This window comes from Macaca fascicularis, chromosome 11, assembly GCF_037993035.2.
Source record: "Macaca fascicularis isolate 582-1 chromosome 11, T2T-MFA8v1.1".
Lineage (NCBI taxonomy): Eukaryota > Metazoa > Chordata > Mammalia > Primates > Cercopithecidae > Macaca > Macaca fascicularis.
In genome coordinates, this window is record NC_088385.1 from 47,808,562 (window position 1) to 47,825,208 (window position 16,647).

The 16,647-nt window shown below is 34.3% G+C and overlaps 1 protein-coding gene across 2 annotated transcripts in view; it reads left to right on the forward strand.

The window, feature by feature from the left end:
* Window positions 1-16,647, forward strand: part of PDZRN4 (PDZ domain containing ring finger 4) — a 415,409-nt gene that overhangs the window by 79,438 nt on the left and 319,324 nt on the right. The window lies entirely within an intron of this gene.

The window sequence follows — 16,647 nt, forward strand, 5'->3', positions numbered from 1 at the left end:
ATCTTCTTGTGTGTCTCAAGTCCTTTCTAACTCAAAAGGTCCATCTCAATCTTCTGTTTTTCTACCAAATCTGTCATCTGCCTATCTCAGGGAATGGTATGTCCATTCATCCAATTGAATAAGTCATAAACCATCTCTAATTAGTCAACTGGCTAGCCATCTCTCCTGTTATACATATCACCATATTACATTGCTTTTGCCTTCTAAATATTTCTTGAACCTACTCACTTTTCTCCACATTCTTCAACCCAGCTTAGGCTACATTAATTTATCACCTGGACTGTGCCTCCTGAATCATCTACTTATACTCACTTCCTCTCAGTACCCCAACCAACCTATACTCCAAATTGCAGCCGAAGTAATGCTTTTCAAATGTAGATCTAAATATGCTCCTGAAAACCCCTGAATGAATTCTCTTTCTTCCTAAGATAACTACTTAGCATGGTTTTCTGGAAGCTGGGAAGTCCAAGATCATGGTGCTAGCAGTTTAGATTCAGGTGATGGTACTCTTCCAGGTTGCAGATTGCCGACATTTCATTGTGTCCTCACATGGTGGAAGGGGCAAGGCAGCTCAGAGGCCTCTTTCATAAGGGCACTAATTCTGTTCATGAGGGTACTTGCCCTCATGACCTAATCATCTTTCATAGGCCCCACCTTCCAATACCATCGCCTTAGTGATTGGGATTCAGCACAGATTTAGAACATAGCAATGGTGAGTCACCTGCATAGGAGACGTAACTGAAGCCTTGGGTGTGAATGAGATGCCCCTGGAATAGACCTTAGAGGAAGAAGAAGAGAATCTCCAAGAAATTCAATATTTAATGGTCGGTGGAAGTGGAGAAAGTCTTTGGACACAACGAAATGGCTAGAGAGGAAAGAGTAAAACAGGGAAGTGTGGTATCATGAAATTCAGTAAGTGATTTGCCAGGAGATTGGGTCTTTCAGTTGTGTTTATTTTGAATGAATTTCACTATTGCTCTAGTTGGAGGAAATATTTTCAAACAGAAATTGGCTGTGATTTATTTGCCCCTTTCACCTATTCATTCATTTTATTTGTCTTCCTATGAGTGGGACCCAGCTAGAAAAGGAACTACAGGTGTCTTAAAATTCGCCTGTTTATCGATTTAACAGTAATATTAGAAGGTAACATTAATTCAGCACTTATGTTACTCTGCTAATGCTTTTGATGTTATTTAACCTATTCAACAAACTTTAGAGTAGGTAATATTATTATCTTTTTTATAAATGAAGAAACAGTGCCAGAACTTGAGTGATCTGGGCATAGTCACACAGCAAGTGATAGGGCCTGGATTTAGAGACAATGAGCTACTCCCTATGTAATAACTTCTAACTGAGGGTTACTCCATCACTATTTATTCTATTAATGTGAAGCTGGCAGATATTATACTGGACAGTTGGTATGCTCTAAGCCCAAATTGTTTTGTATTGTGTTGCAAATTGTAAATTCTATGTTTCTATTTTTTCTTCCAGTATCCAAAGGAAAATATTTATATATTGTTTAATTTTTAGCCTTTTGAACGAATAATACCTACAGTCTCAATGTTTTTATTTGGCAAATAGAAGGAGGGGGGAAAGGAGAGAAACAGAGAAAGGTAGAAAGAGTGAGAGAAAGAAAAATACTAGAAATAAAATGCCTTATTTTACACATAATCTAGAATAAGAGTCATTGGTGACAGAAGCTATGTTTGTGTAGATTAGCTTTAAGAAATCTTTTCTCTCCCCTATTAAAAGAAAAGGGGGTAAAAAGCAACTATTCTCTCATAAATATTATTTTTTAACCATAAAACGCATGATTAAAATACAAAAACTACTCTCTTAAAATTAAGTACCAAAAACGTGAAACTACATGTAATTTATGTATTCCACAAATATTTATTGAGTGCATGCTATTTGCTCAGACATTATTCTAGTGCTAGGGATGTAGTGATGAACAAACACCAAATTCCTTGTTCTTATGAGGTTTATATTCTAGTAGGAGAGATGATCAATAAATAAATAAGCTAAGAGATAGGTCAGGTGGTAACATACACCACAAGGAAAAAGCAAGATAAGGAGAAAAGGGAATGATGGAGGTGCTGTCTGATTAATATTATGAGTGGTGATGATGATGATGGAGATGGCAAGTACAGACTTTAGCTCATTTTTTGGCTCTTATGTTGGTAAAGACACTAGTAAGTAGTACATAGAGGGGGCACTGCAAATCATTAACACTCACTCTTCTTTATCACAGGCTGAAGCATAAATTTTGAAAACAATTGCATACATTTAGAAATTAACCTGCATTTAAACACACACATAAAAGAGACAGGAAGCAAACTTACCAAAAGTATAATGGATAATAATGGCTATCGTTGGCTGATTTTTATTTTCATCTGTATATTATAAGCATTTTCAACTGGTCCTATGATGCATAATTTCATAATAAGAAAACAATAACATTAAATATTTTCATATTGAGCCTATTGAGGAGAAAAGACAGAATGGAAAGGGAAAGACAGGAGAAAATAAAGAAGAGTCAGAGAGACACATAAAAAATAGATATGAAAACATGAATACATAGAAACCTTTCATATTAAGAAAAAGATGCAGAGTGATGGACATGCTTACGTATCTGCTCACACAATATCACCATGTTATAGCCTTTTAAAAACAGTCACTGAATATTGTGATGCTGCATTTTAACAAAACTAGCATGTCAAGAAACACTGACACTTGAAAGTGTTTATTTGTGTTGGATGAAATTAGACTGAGGGTTGGATCTGCTCCTCGTGGTAGAATTAAATCAGTACCTGCTTAGACTCTCAGATGACCTTTGTTACAGACTCTAACCACATCTGTGGACAAAACTTCAAGACACAAGAGAAACAAGTCTGAAAACTATGTTAAGCATTTAAGATAAAAATAAAATCTTAAAAAAATTTGAGTATATTGGCCGGACAGATTACTTTGCATCATGTAATTAGTTCACAAATGAGTTTAGTCTAGAGGGCTACTTTTAAGCTAATTGGCTTAGTTTTAGCCCTCTCTTTTAGATATCTTCATTGGTAAATACTTCACTTACTAGGATTATAAATTCTATTTATTTTGCAAGCAAATCTATAGAAATCGAAGTGTCAGTTACAGATATCTTTTTCATCTGTATTTCTGATAAGAGAGAACGCTGACCTTGAAGGAACAGCTTAGAATCATACTAGGACGTTTTCTACTTTTAGAATACTGTTGGCAAACTTATTGGTTTGGAGTATCTGGAAGCAATCTTTGGAATTGTTTTGTATTATGTAAATGAAAATAATCTAATGCATTTGCTATCAAAAATACTGAAAGCAACTAAATTCACATTTCAAAAGTAGGATCTTTCAGTCTGTTCTTTCTTTTGGCCAATTCTTTGGATCGTATTTTTAGGAAGATTTCCTTTTCATGTGTTTTATTTTTTATTTTTTGACTTATGTATTAGGAGAGGAACAACAATACTTCATTCATCCTATTTTCTAGCAGCATTTTGGTATAGTTTCCCTGACATAACAGCAGAGATGTGTGGAGTGGGGAGTGTCCACTAAACAAAGGTTATGAGAAGTGCCATCTTTTGTGGGTGGTCTCTGCTTAAATAAGCAGTGCAATTGAGTGGCATTGTGAAGGTTTATTTTATCTCAAAACTAAAATAAACTAAGGGCTTCAAGAAATTCAGAATTTAGCATATCTAAGTTATGACTCCAACTGTACATGAGTTCATATAAAATTATATTTTTATGTAACTGCATTATGAAACTAAGGTTGTCTTATTTATTAGTAAAGACACTTTTTTTATATTAAAAATACTTGCTACATTTTCAGCAAATAAGAAGGAAAAGTTAATATTTTATTAGTTCCATCAAAATACTTAATCGATGGTCTGTTGTGTCCACTATGAGTCTAGACAAGGTGGTGCTATTATATTTTTTAAAGTCAGTAATAAGAATCTTATTTGAACTTGTGTACAACTGAAGTCATAATCTGGATTTTCTGTAGTCTGCACTTCCCTAGTTTCACCCACAGAGAAACATTAATATTTCTCACACTTGAAATATCTCTGACAGAAAATAATGAGCTTCTAACCCCATGGTTCTGCTGATTTTCTACAATATCACCCCCTGTAGTCAAGGTCGTTTTAAATCTTGTGTTTTTACAGAGATCAAACTCCATGATTTATCTCTCCTTTTTAATTAGAAAAAGAACATGCTTCTATTAATTGAGTTAAATTGGTGATGCAGAAAGATGCACTATATTTATTATGTTGCCTCATAAATTCCATAGCACATCCCAGTTTTAAAAGACATAGGATTTTCTGTCCTCTTGGTTTATTAGGGATGTACAAATTGTCTAGGGTTTCAGGAATTCCCTAGAGTTTCTCATCCAAATTTATATCAATTTTTATTGAAGAAAAACTACTTTTCATTGCATTTCGAAAAACGTATTCAGAATATTTGTGAAGAATGTAAATTGTAGTATTTAGTAGGGGGCAGTTACAGATTTCTTTAAAATACACCTAAGGGAAAATGTGTAAGCCCCGTTCCATGTGGATTACTTGTTAGAAATCTAATAACTTGTGACAAATGAATTCTGCTTCATCAGAAGTTGAAGACTTAATCAAAATTTAGGAATTAAAGAAATTAGATTTCATTCTTTTACAAAGGCAAAGTAGTTCTATTTCTCTTTTTATTGTTTTGAAATCTCTTCAGTTCTACCAAATCCAACAATTTACAATGAAGTGTAATGTAAGAAAGAGGAACGCATTCTTATGCTGGCAGATCCATGCCACAGAACATGGGATGGGGAGAATAGTATCTGTGGTGATGGACAAGAATGGGAAGGGTACAGAATGGGCAGCCTGCAGTCCTGAAGATAGGCTTACTGGCTCCCCATTAAACTCTAGACATTTGTCCGGTGATTGCAGTTTCTCCTCCAATCTTCATCCTTCCATTGCCTCCCCCTGTGATTTCATTTGTATTCTTTCATGCCTCCCAGATGACTGGTCCAGTTCCCTAAATTAGCATCTTCTCCAAAATCAGGACTTCTGGAACTCTTTTTCCATTTCCCAGTGGCGCTGATTGATGATACAGTGCTGTAACATTCATTATAGTTTTGCCTGCTGAAAGACCATGACCACAATCTATCTATGGCCGTGTACTGAGATAAACAGTTACCTATGTGTCCACAATGTTCACTTGCAGGCCCTTGTCTGATGTGTTATCATACATTTGGTTCTGTTTAAGAAGCTCCAGTTGAGTGTCTTCATAAAATGAAATGCCCGTGGCCTGAGTATACAAAAATTAGTAACTAGTCAATGTTTGTGATTTTTAGAAACATTCAAGTAAGTGGAGGAGCTGGAAAAAAATTCAGTTATGTTGTAATGTGTAATTCTTACAATAATTTATTATGCGATAGCATCAGTATGGTTGTAGAGTTACAGGCTAGAAGATACAAAGATACAACTTCCATTGAAGACATAGAATTTGACATGATATTTGAAGGAAGATTGGATTTTGAAAGGGTGAAACTGCTATTGGTTAATAACCACCGTTAAGTAAAACTATAGAAGTGATCACTGACAGAGAAAACCCAAGGGGAAACTAGTCTTGGGCTGAATACTGTTTGTTTAGATACGCTAGATAATTTTAATAGTTAAATATCATTTTAGATGGATTCTACATAAAATTATTAGAAGGTAAATGTAGATCACTAGAGCAAGATAAGATGTCAGCATTTCTAGAATTAAATTGAAGACAAATTGTAAAGATTAATAGGTCAGTCAATTAAGTTACCATTTTTAGCCTGATTTTTGAAGTAGGGATAAAAAGTACGGTATATATGTATATATATAATATATCTCACTAATCTAAACCACATGGTATATACTATTTAATAAAATATACATGGTACAGAAGATTACCTCATGCTACCAATGATAAATCAAAAGGGACTGTGCTTGTGTCTGTATTTGGGTAAAGGAAATCATGAAAGGGGATGATTTATTAACTTCAGTGATTCCTCAAAATTGTTCCTGATTCCTTTAGTGAGGCCTCAAAGCAAAAAGAATGTGTATGTGTGTATACACACGTACATGTATCAATGAGACAGATAAGATGAATTAGTCATGCTGATATCTTTTTTTGGTGGTGGTGGGGGAATGTACTGACAAAGACTCTTTATCAAAATGAATCTTGTATTCACTTAAAGAAAATGAAAATAGCTGGGCGTGGTGGCTTATGCCTGTCATCCCAGTACTTTGGGTGGCCGAGGTGGGCGGATTGCTTGAGGTCAGGAGTTCAAAACCAGCCTGGCCAACATGGTGAAACCCCGTCTCTACTAAAAATATAGAAATTAGCTAGTGTGGTGGCTCATGCCTGTAATCCCAGCACTTTAGGTGGCCAAGGCGGGCAGATCACTTGAAGTCAGGAGTTCAGGAACAACCTGACCAACATGGTGAAACCCTGTCTCCACTAAAAATATAAAAGTAAGCTGAGCATGGTGGCACATGCCTGTAATCCCAGCTACTCAGGAGGCTGAGGCAGGAGAATCACTTGAACCTGGGAGGCGGAGGTTGCAGTGAGCTGAGATCTCACCACGGCACTCCAGCCTGGGCAACAAAGCAAAATTCAGTCTCAAAAGAAAATGAAAATAGAGTCTATCAATAAGTTAAAAGCAAAATGTTGGTAGAAAATAAGAATTAGCAATCACATGAATTTTTGTGCTTATATTAAATTTAAAAGCGAGTTACTAGTATAAACTATACAATAAAAATATTCATCATATATAATCCCACATCTTAAAATATAAGAGGGAGACTCCTCCTTTCCCCTTGTATTGATAATAGGTTCACATTTATCCATCAACATGCTTTTACCTCTGTGATCGAAGACCACCCCTGACTACAAATCAAGCTGTGGCCAAAAACTGACTCCATAAAAAACACACCTTTGACTTAACCTTTTTATCCTTTCAATTTCAGCAATATTTGAAAATTTAAAAATATAGTTAACAATATGTGCAGATTTATAAATATACCAGTTTAAGGAAAGAGAAAAAAACTTATCGAAATTCTATCATTTAGCTGCCATATAATTACTTAAGGCTATAGGTACAATGAATACATTGTTTTTCATATGATAACAAAATAATGAAAACATTTTATTGGCAGAGCTAATTGTTCTCTAATTGCAAAGAAGATCAAGTGACTTTGGCTTTATGAAGGTAAACTTCAACCTGAGTGTATACAATTTACAAAATGATGACATTGTTTTTAAAATCATTATGAATAAAGTATCATATCAATAGTAGTTAGAATCGAACTTAGTTATAGCTCTTGGAAATTTGTTATTGCAGTTGAAATATGTTCTTTCTCTTATTTTCTTTGTATCTACGTAGTGGTTTGTAGTGGTTCAAAAAATCCATTAGAGGGCAATATAATATTGCTCTGAAGCTGAGGAAATGTACTAGTGAAAGAATAGTATTACTCTGTCTCTCTGTGTGAGTTTTGAAAACAGGCTTCTTAACAAAAGGAATTATTTAATTCTATGTTTTTTATTAGTGTTTTATTTTTCTGAAACACAAACCATCAGCTGAATTTTAATCTTTCATTTGTATTTAGAGTTGTAAAAGAAATTATTCTAAATTTGAATTTAAATCTTTCAGGTGTATATTTAACTTGGTAAACACAAATAGATGGTGCAGTAAATGTCCCTTCTACAATTGTATTGTAGAAAACCTTTTTTAGAATGAAATCATGTCATTTGAAGCAACCTGGATGCAGCTGGAGCCATTATCTTAAGTGAATTAATGCTGAAACAGATCTCACTTACAAGTGGGTACTCATGAACATAAAGATGGGAACAATAGACACTGGGGACTCCAAAAGTGAGGAGGGAAAGAAGGAGGAGATAAAGGAATGAAAAACTATCTAGTGGGTACTATGTTCACTATTTGGGTGACGGGTTCAATAGAAGCCCAGACCTCAGCATTGAGCAACATATCCATGTAACAAACGTGCACATGTACCCCCCGAATCTAAAATAAATTGTAAAAACACCTTTTCATCCACAATATAACGTAAAATGATTCCTTAAAAATGAATAACAAACTTGCTTGGAATTTAAAAATGTAGAGATCTACATATATAAGTGAAGAAATCCTGGGCATCTTTTCGAAGTTGATCGTTTATATTAAAGAGCATATATTTTACATGCATGGTTTATAAATGCAAGACTTCTACTGGATCATCAATCCAAGTTATATTTCTAAGTTCGAAAATACACCTGAACTCATGTAACCAGTTTATATAATTTAACATCGCTTTAAAGTTTTATTTAATTCAAATATAATTAAGAATCAATAGGTTGTGGATATGGTTTTACTTTAAGAAACCATTCTATGTGACAGCAGAAACACATCAGGGACCGATCTCAAATCCTGTCTTAAATCCTGCAGGTTAGATTAAAATATATTGTATCAAAAAAAATTGAGCATTTAAGGAAAACACTAGAAAAAACTACATTAGGAGTGCTGCTTTCTTCAAAATCTGAGAGTCAGTCCTCAGTTGTTTCTTAATATGTGCAGCTGCTGACTAGCCCAAGGGTGGACTAGACAAAGGTCATTCACACTTTTTTCTTAGCCAGATCCATGTACCACTTGTACTGTAGTTAATTCATTGCATCGTGTTTTTAACTTAAACCAACATATTGTAAAAGATACTATTACCAATTGAAAACCAGAATGATGTGCCATAAATATCAGGGTACTATAAAAATAAACATAGGGGAAATAGTTTACATTGAAAAAAGAAATTAATAAAAATAAATTATGATGGCTCTAATATCTATATAAAATGCAGAGCTGAAAATAAGTTATTCAAATCAAAGCCTTTTTCTTCTCAGTTCATAATAAAATGATTTGCTTTCACCCAGTGTTGCTTCATTCATGACTTAAAACGAGATATTAAAATCAATAAGTTAATTGCATTTTTTTCCTCTTGGTGTTGATACTAAATGGAACTGAGAATTCCATTTTACCTGTGCACCTAGTTGGATACTGGGAGCTGGATTGCAATTTACATTTTCAATTACAGTCAGTGGTCCTCTGAGCAGCAGAAAGCAAATATGAAGCAGGAAGCTAGATCCCAGGCTACTCTTTGACCCAGGTCAGGAACTCACCTTAGGAAAAGATATTTTAAGAAATCTGTGAAATTATTAAAGAAGAATGGCACAAAGACCAATTCTGGCAAGAATGGAAGTGGGGGTAGTAGTTAGCTGTTCTAACATTTTAGCTTTTTAGTCCACTCATAATCTTAGACTGACCTGTTTTTCAAATCAGTGAAGGCGGTGTAAATCTCCAGAAATATGTTTGTTTGGTGGGAAAAAAAATATTTTTGTTCTAAAATAGTGATCTATTTCTTGTGAAAGTATTCAATTATTTTATAATTGACAATGATGCTATCTTTTAATAATAATACATCAGTTAATCATTGATGAATACTTCTTAAGATAATACTATAAAGCTAAATGCTCTTTCCAATTTTTTCACAGATTTTGTAGTACATATTTCCAGAATTCTATCAGGTTGTCCATCCTTCTGTCCATCTATACAGTTAGACAACCAGCCCACCATCTCAGTGCATCAAAGCATTGTTTGCTCATGAAACTCTTTGGTTCACGGGCTCTACAAACTGCTAGTTAAACATAACTGTAGTGTTGGTCTCTGGACTCTCCAAGACAAACCTATCCAGACTTTGGCTATCATCTTATATGGATAATGTGAAAACAGATTAAGACTTTCAGTGTATAGGCTGGGCGTGGTGGCTCACGCCTGTAATCCCAGCACTTTGGGAGGCTGAGGCGGGCGGATCACAAGGTCAGGAGATCGAGACCATCCTGGCTAACATGGTGAAACCCCGTCTCTACTAAAAATACAAAAAAATTAGCCGGGCGTGGTGGCGGTCGCCTGTAGTCTCAGCTACTCGGGAGGCTGAGGCAGGAGAATGGCGTGAACCCGGGGGGCGGAGCTTGCAGTGAGCCGAGATCGCACCACAGAACTCCAGCATGGGTGACAGGGAGAGACTCCATCTCAAAAAAAATAAAATAAAAAATATATAAAAAATAAAGACTTTCAGTGTATAATGAAACAAAAATATAGCTAAAGTGGGATTTTGATAAGATGGCAAATACTTGGCATGCATAATGTATTACCTCTCCTGTGCCTATGGCAGACATTGCTAATTGATCATTCCTACTGAAATTGATCAGAACCCATCTCTAGACAGCTATTACCAATCAACTGGAGCTGGCATGTTACTTTAACCTGAATGTCATTCCTATATCTGGAAAAAGTAAAAAAAAAAAGACAAAGATAAGAATATGCAACAGCAAAAAACATAAGAGAGAACCAGGGTTTTCCATTGAATCAGAAGTTAGAAATGTCCTTTCTCCATGATACTGATAAAAATTGGAGTTGCAATAAAAGGAAGAAGAAAGGGCCAGGTGCAGTGGATCATGCCTGTAATCCCAGCACTTTGGGAGGCCACAGCAGGTGGGTTACAGAGGTCAGGAGTTCGAGACCAGCCTCGCCAACATGGTGAAACCCTATCTCTACCAAAAATACAAAAAAAAAAAAAATTAGCTGGGCATGGTGGTGTACGCCTGTAATCTCAGCTATTTGAGAGGGTGAGGTAGAATTGCTTGACCCCGGGAGATGGAGGTTGCAGTGAGCCAAGATCTCACCACTGCACTCCACTCTGGGCGACAGAGCAAAACTCAGTCTCAAAATAAAACAAACAAACAAACAAAAACACACACACACAAAAAAAAAAAAAAAAGGAAGAAGAAGGTGTGAGGTGTGAGTAAGAAAGTTGCTCTGTTAATCCCTTTCACCAAAGAAAAATAATCCTGACAAAGGAGCCTGTTACTAAGGCTGCCATTGCTTCCATGGTGGCCCAGGGGAAGCCAGAGACCTCTACTCTGAACTACTCTGACATTATTAAATTAAATTCAACAAATATTTATTAAGCAACATCATGCATACTATGCATAGGTTTCTGCTGTACTAAGTTCTGTTACAGATACAAAAGAGGATTTTTTTTTAACTCAGCTCCTATGTTGTACAAGTCACATACCACGTAATTAACATATTTTATTGAAATCCCCAAATACCCCTAGGTCCAAGTAGTGTTGTGTCAACTTTACAGATGAGGAGACTTGAGAGAAGTTTAGAGAATTGCCAGTAACCAGACAGCTGCCAGATGAGGCAGGATCTCACACACAAATTTACAGTCCTTCATATTGTATTGCCTCGCATGGGCACGAAGATAGTTTCACTTGTGTTTTTATCTGTCTCTGGATTCACTGGAAATAACAAAAGCAGCAAGAGAACAGACATGGCATAGTCTGCCTCCTGTTCACATGTGTTTTCTTGACTAAACCAGATAGGCTCTGAAGGATAAAGGTTAACAAAAATTATAATTACCAGTGCTAGACTTTTTATCATGGTCTCATTATTTGGTTTTTAATTATTTCCAGATACGAAAAACTTAACTTTTTCCCTCAAAGATAGTTGTCTGTTAAACTTTATTGTAAATATAATTTATGAAACTTAAAGAGAACCAGCACATTAAGAAATCACATCATAATTTCCAATTAAATACAACATTCTTTTCCAACATAAAGAATTTTAGAGTCAGACTAATGAAATATCCATCTTTTAGCAATGTTAATATTATTCTAATGGAGTACCTTTCATTTGAAGAGGTTGATGTGTTTCTAAAAGTTCAAATTAAATTGAAGAAAGGACATTAGAGGGATACGAAGAGCAAATCATTGAAAGATAAAAACATGGAAAATTGCATGATTGAAACTAAGGGATTTCACTTTATGCCTTGCCTTATAAATTATCAACCAGATAATACAATTCTGTATAGTAACCCCCAATCATAAATTTTTCACTTGAAATGTATTGTCTGCTTCACCTAGCTCCTGCCTTGAGCTTGGAGAGCAAACAAGGATATTTAGGTTTAGCCTAGAGCAACGTAAAAGAAAATGGAATAAAATCTTCTCCAGATCTCTGTGTAGCTAGGGGCCTACAGCAAACAGAATTGAGGTTATAATGGTTCTGAAGCTAAGAACAGTATTGCTAGTGTCCATGAAAATGGAAAGCAACTATAAAAATGATTGACACATTCTATAAAGTAGACTTTCACTGTCAATCATCTAAATATGATTCATTAATCATACTATAAGCATTTGACAGCTGACTGACAATAACAAATTCTCCCCAGAGAAAGCTATATAAAAACTTAAGAGCAGCTTATAATTGTTGATACTATTTAAGCCGGATGTTATGTATCATACAGGAAGCAGATAGCTTCTTGCAGCCCAGCATAATTGATTCCAACAGAACCTTGTTACCACAGTTGGCATTTCATGGCTTCTGATGCATTCCCAATTACAAGGGAAAAAAAGAGAGAGAGAGAAAACACTTCTGATCTAAACTAAATAAATTGTTCAAAACAGACTTTTTGTAAAAAACAATTTTCAAATTCTTTCAGCAATTTGAGAGCCTTAACATTACAGGGCATAAAGACATGGCCAGGCCTGGCATCAGTTTCTCCATGTTTCTAACACAGCCTGCCCAGAGTTCAAGACTCTATATGCCATATTTTGAAGTTTTCCACTGTATCAGGCTGTATTTCTTGAGGTATTCCAAAGAAAGATGAAAAGCCAAACTTTAAATAAAGCACAAGATGGAAAGATTAAGGATGTAATAATAAAGACTTGCTATGCACAGACCTGTGGGTTATCCTTGGGGAAGAAATGAATTCAACACCAGGTTTTAAACTATAATAAGCATTCTGATACACACACACGATATTGCTGAAACATTTCTAGAATGTCAGTTCAATGCTATATAAGATGAAATGTCTCTCGCCCTACCTCTCTCTTTTGCTTTGTCTGTCTCTCTCTGATTTTTTGAATAAATTCTAATGGGTCATTGTTGTCAAGTGGACTGAGTTAGGAATCATATAAACCTGGGTTTGACTTTCGTTTCAGGTTTGCCCATTTAACAGCTATGGGTGAGTCAGTTACTCATTTCTAAAGCAGTGATAATTACTTTCCCATCACCAATTGTTATAAATTAAATGAGCTAATAGATGTAACAATAGATTTTACTCAATTAACTCTGTGATTATCTGGGATAATTTTTGGATTGTAACTATTGTTTGTGTGTGTGTGTGCGTGTGGGTGTGTGTGTGTGTCTGTGTGTGTATTTAGAATTAGATTGTTAATACATGTAACCTGGTTATAATTTAAGCAATTTATAGAAATAAAGATTAATAAATTTTGTAGCTGGAAGGAAAAAGTTGTTAGAGAAAATTGAATTCTATCACTTAATAGTAAGGGGAACTAAGTCATAAAACACATAGATGACTTGTGTAACAAAAGGCTTATTTCTTTAAAAAATCATGTTCATAGAACATTTGGCTTTCTCAAAATTTCCACTTGCTTTCAGTGAAGATACAAAATTGGAATCTTTATTCCATCTTATCTTCACAGAAGTCAGAATTCACCATTTTAAAGTAATTGATTAATCATACGATAAATGTACTTACTTTTGTAGTAACTATTTCTTGATATTTTTATATTCTAACAGGATAGAGATGCAGCCAACTGGAAGAAATGATGCAGATTATATGCAAAATTTATTCATTTTATTAATTTGTTAGTTATGTAGAAATCTCAAAATAATTTTTGTGTGTATACCATCGTAAGAGTGTTAAAAACTCAGTATATGTAGTGGGGAAGTAATATTTTAATGAGAAGTGCTCTTTCCTGAACTGATTTAGTGAAAAATTTGTTTTAAAATAATACAAAGTAGTAAAATTGATTATTAAAATGTCAAAACTTCATTTTTACACAAATAAATTATTTTATAAATATGAAATTAAAATCTTTGTAGCATCACATATGATTCTACTTGACTTATATAATTTGCTTTTATATTATATTTCATTTTGTGTTTTATATTATCTAAACCTCAAAGTATATAATATATTTTCATCTCATCAGCTTAAAACAATATAGCTATTATTTTTTCTTGAATGACTGTATCTAGAGATTTAAAAAAAAATTTAATAAATCCACTCCTCCAACACAAAGCACAAAATAGAGACAGGATACATTAAATATCTTTCAAGTTCATTGTTTTATGAATAGCTGATTCTCATTACACTTAGCTACTTTCCCTTAGGTACAAAAAATATGGGTCAAGTTCTATTTTCATGACCTTATTAAATCACAACTGCAGGTACCATTTTTAAGCATCTATAGCATTGTTTTAAAGGTATCTTTCACATGAAGCGAGTTTGAAAAGTTATTCTTCCCTGGATTTTGCATAATTATTTTCTCTTAATCCAAAACTCAGAATTTTTGGTCTAGTCTGTTTTAACCACCTTGAATATTGCCAATTAAAATGCTAGCCTCCTGGCCCTAACTTCCTTTTCTTTGTTCCTAGCAAGCATCTATTTTTCCACATTCTTGTATACTTTAACTCAAAATGCCAATCAGTGATGATTGATCACATTTTTCAGACAACAGCCTGGACCCTGATTCTGCACTCCACATGCATTTGCCATTTTGATTAATGAACATAAATCAGGGGTGACAATTCACATTTGCAAGTGGATGGAAAGAATTATTAGAAATGCAGCATGTTAGTAAGTGAAAGCTTCCCTTCATTCTATTACAATTGCATTGAAAACAAATACATTCCCCTCAGAGGACCTTGTGGTTATCATTAGGGAATATCTGAAATATGGAAATAAAACACATGCTGCCAGGCCTGTTTTCATTATTTTGATCTCATAAAAGATCTTTATATTTCAATACTGCACAGGCACCAAATGATTTTGAAACATCATTTCTATGTTTATATAAGCCTCTACCATATAGAATATCTCAAAAAGCAATTCCTTTCTCTACCAAATAGAGTACATTTTTTGGAATGAAAGAATGGCAAACATTTAACTTGTTTTCTTAATTCACATAAACAATAAAAATCAAAGATTTTGTCTATGTCCATTCAATTAATTACTTGCTTTTTTTCCCTCCACTAATATTTACTTTAGGAGCACAAAATTCATATATAAATAACCTATTTTGGTTTTAAAGCCAAAGTGCCAATGATATGTGGTGAATCAGCCTAAAGTCAACGGTAAAAATATTGTTTTCTTTGGCTATGGAATTTCTAACCCAGTTGAGACATACAGATCAGAATCTTCAAATAAAATATTCCTAAATGGAATATGTATGAAATATACTTCACAGACCATATGTATTGATCCTAAAGTGACCTGTTTGACTTATTAATTTTAAAGCATCATTACTATAATGGCCCATTTATTGTGTTAAATGAGTATTAAATCTTTGCAGCTACTTAAGACTGATTTTAAGGGCCACGGATTTAATTGCCTCAATAAATATATACCTATAGTATCAGTTATTTCTATCTTCTCACAAGGAAAAGGCACTGGTGTGTTTAGTCAGTATAACTGACTCTTTTAGTAAGAAATGGATAGACTTTTAAAGCACATGTATCAAGACTGCCAGAAAAGAAATGAAAACTTTATGAGCAGTTCGGAAGTTATAAAAATATTTGCCATGCTTGAAAAACATTTCTATCTTTATTTTATAATAACATATTTACTTAGGAAGTGCTCTGCTTTCTTTCCCCTTTGTGGCATCAAATTGTCAATTAAAGGCCTCTAGAGTGACCATGGGATGAGTTGGTTAAGTTGCTGTCCAGGTGGGAGAACAGCAAAATAGATGCTGTTGGTTGTAACTCTGAATTTCCAGAAGTCACATTAAAGTCCTAATAATCACAATATTTAGGAGGAAATTGAATTCTGCAATCAATGAAAACTATAGTCTTGGCAGTTCCTGAAAGGCACATTTCCCTGATGTCTCGCTTAAACTTGTCTGGGTTTCATTTAGTAGTCTGTTTATGTTAAATTTAAGCAATCATGGGTATGGAAAATGAAGAAAGTGTTGAGTATCCATTTGGATCAATTTTATTCATTCAAAAATGTACATTTTAATAAAGTAATGTATTAGGCACCATGGATAGAAATAACAAAGAGACTCAGTTTCTTCTTCCAAAGTGTTCCTAAAAAAGGAAATAGACATAGAAGGAAAGCAAGTTATAATCCAGTTTGGTAAGTACAGTAACGGAAGATTGCATAAGACAGTATGCTAGCAAGAGCAAGAATGATCAAACCTGGTTGTGGAGAGTGTCATGAAAGTCATTATAACCAAATCTGAAAATGCAGTTCCCCAGACACTTAAAGAAGAAAAAAGTATTCTGAAAAGAATAGTGATTTCAGTACAGAGAATGAAACAGTATAGCATGATAGAAACTACAAGCAGCCTTAACTGTAACTTACACATAGGGCATCTCCTAGAGATGGGAGAAGTGATAAAGGGTGAAGCTAGTAAGGAACTTTTATGCTTGGAAGTTTTGACACTACTCTATAAATGATGTAGAAACCAATAAATGAGGTGTTTCACTAAAGACAAGGTATATTCAGTCAGAAATTAGCAATTTTAGAAGTTT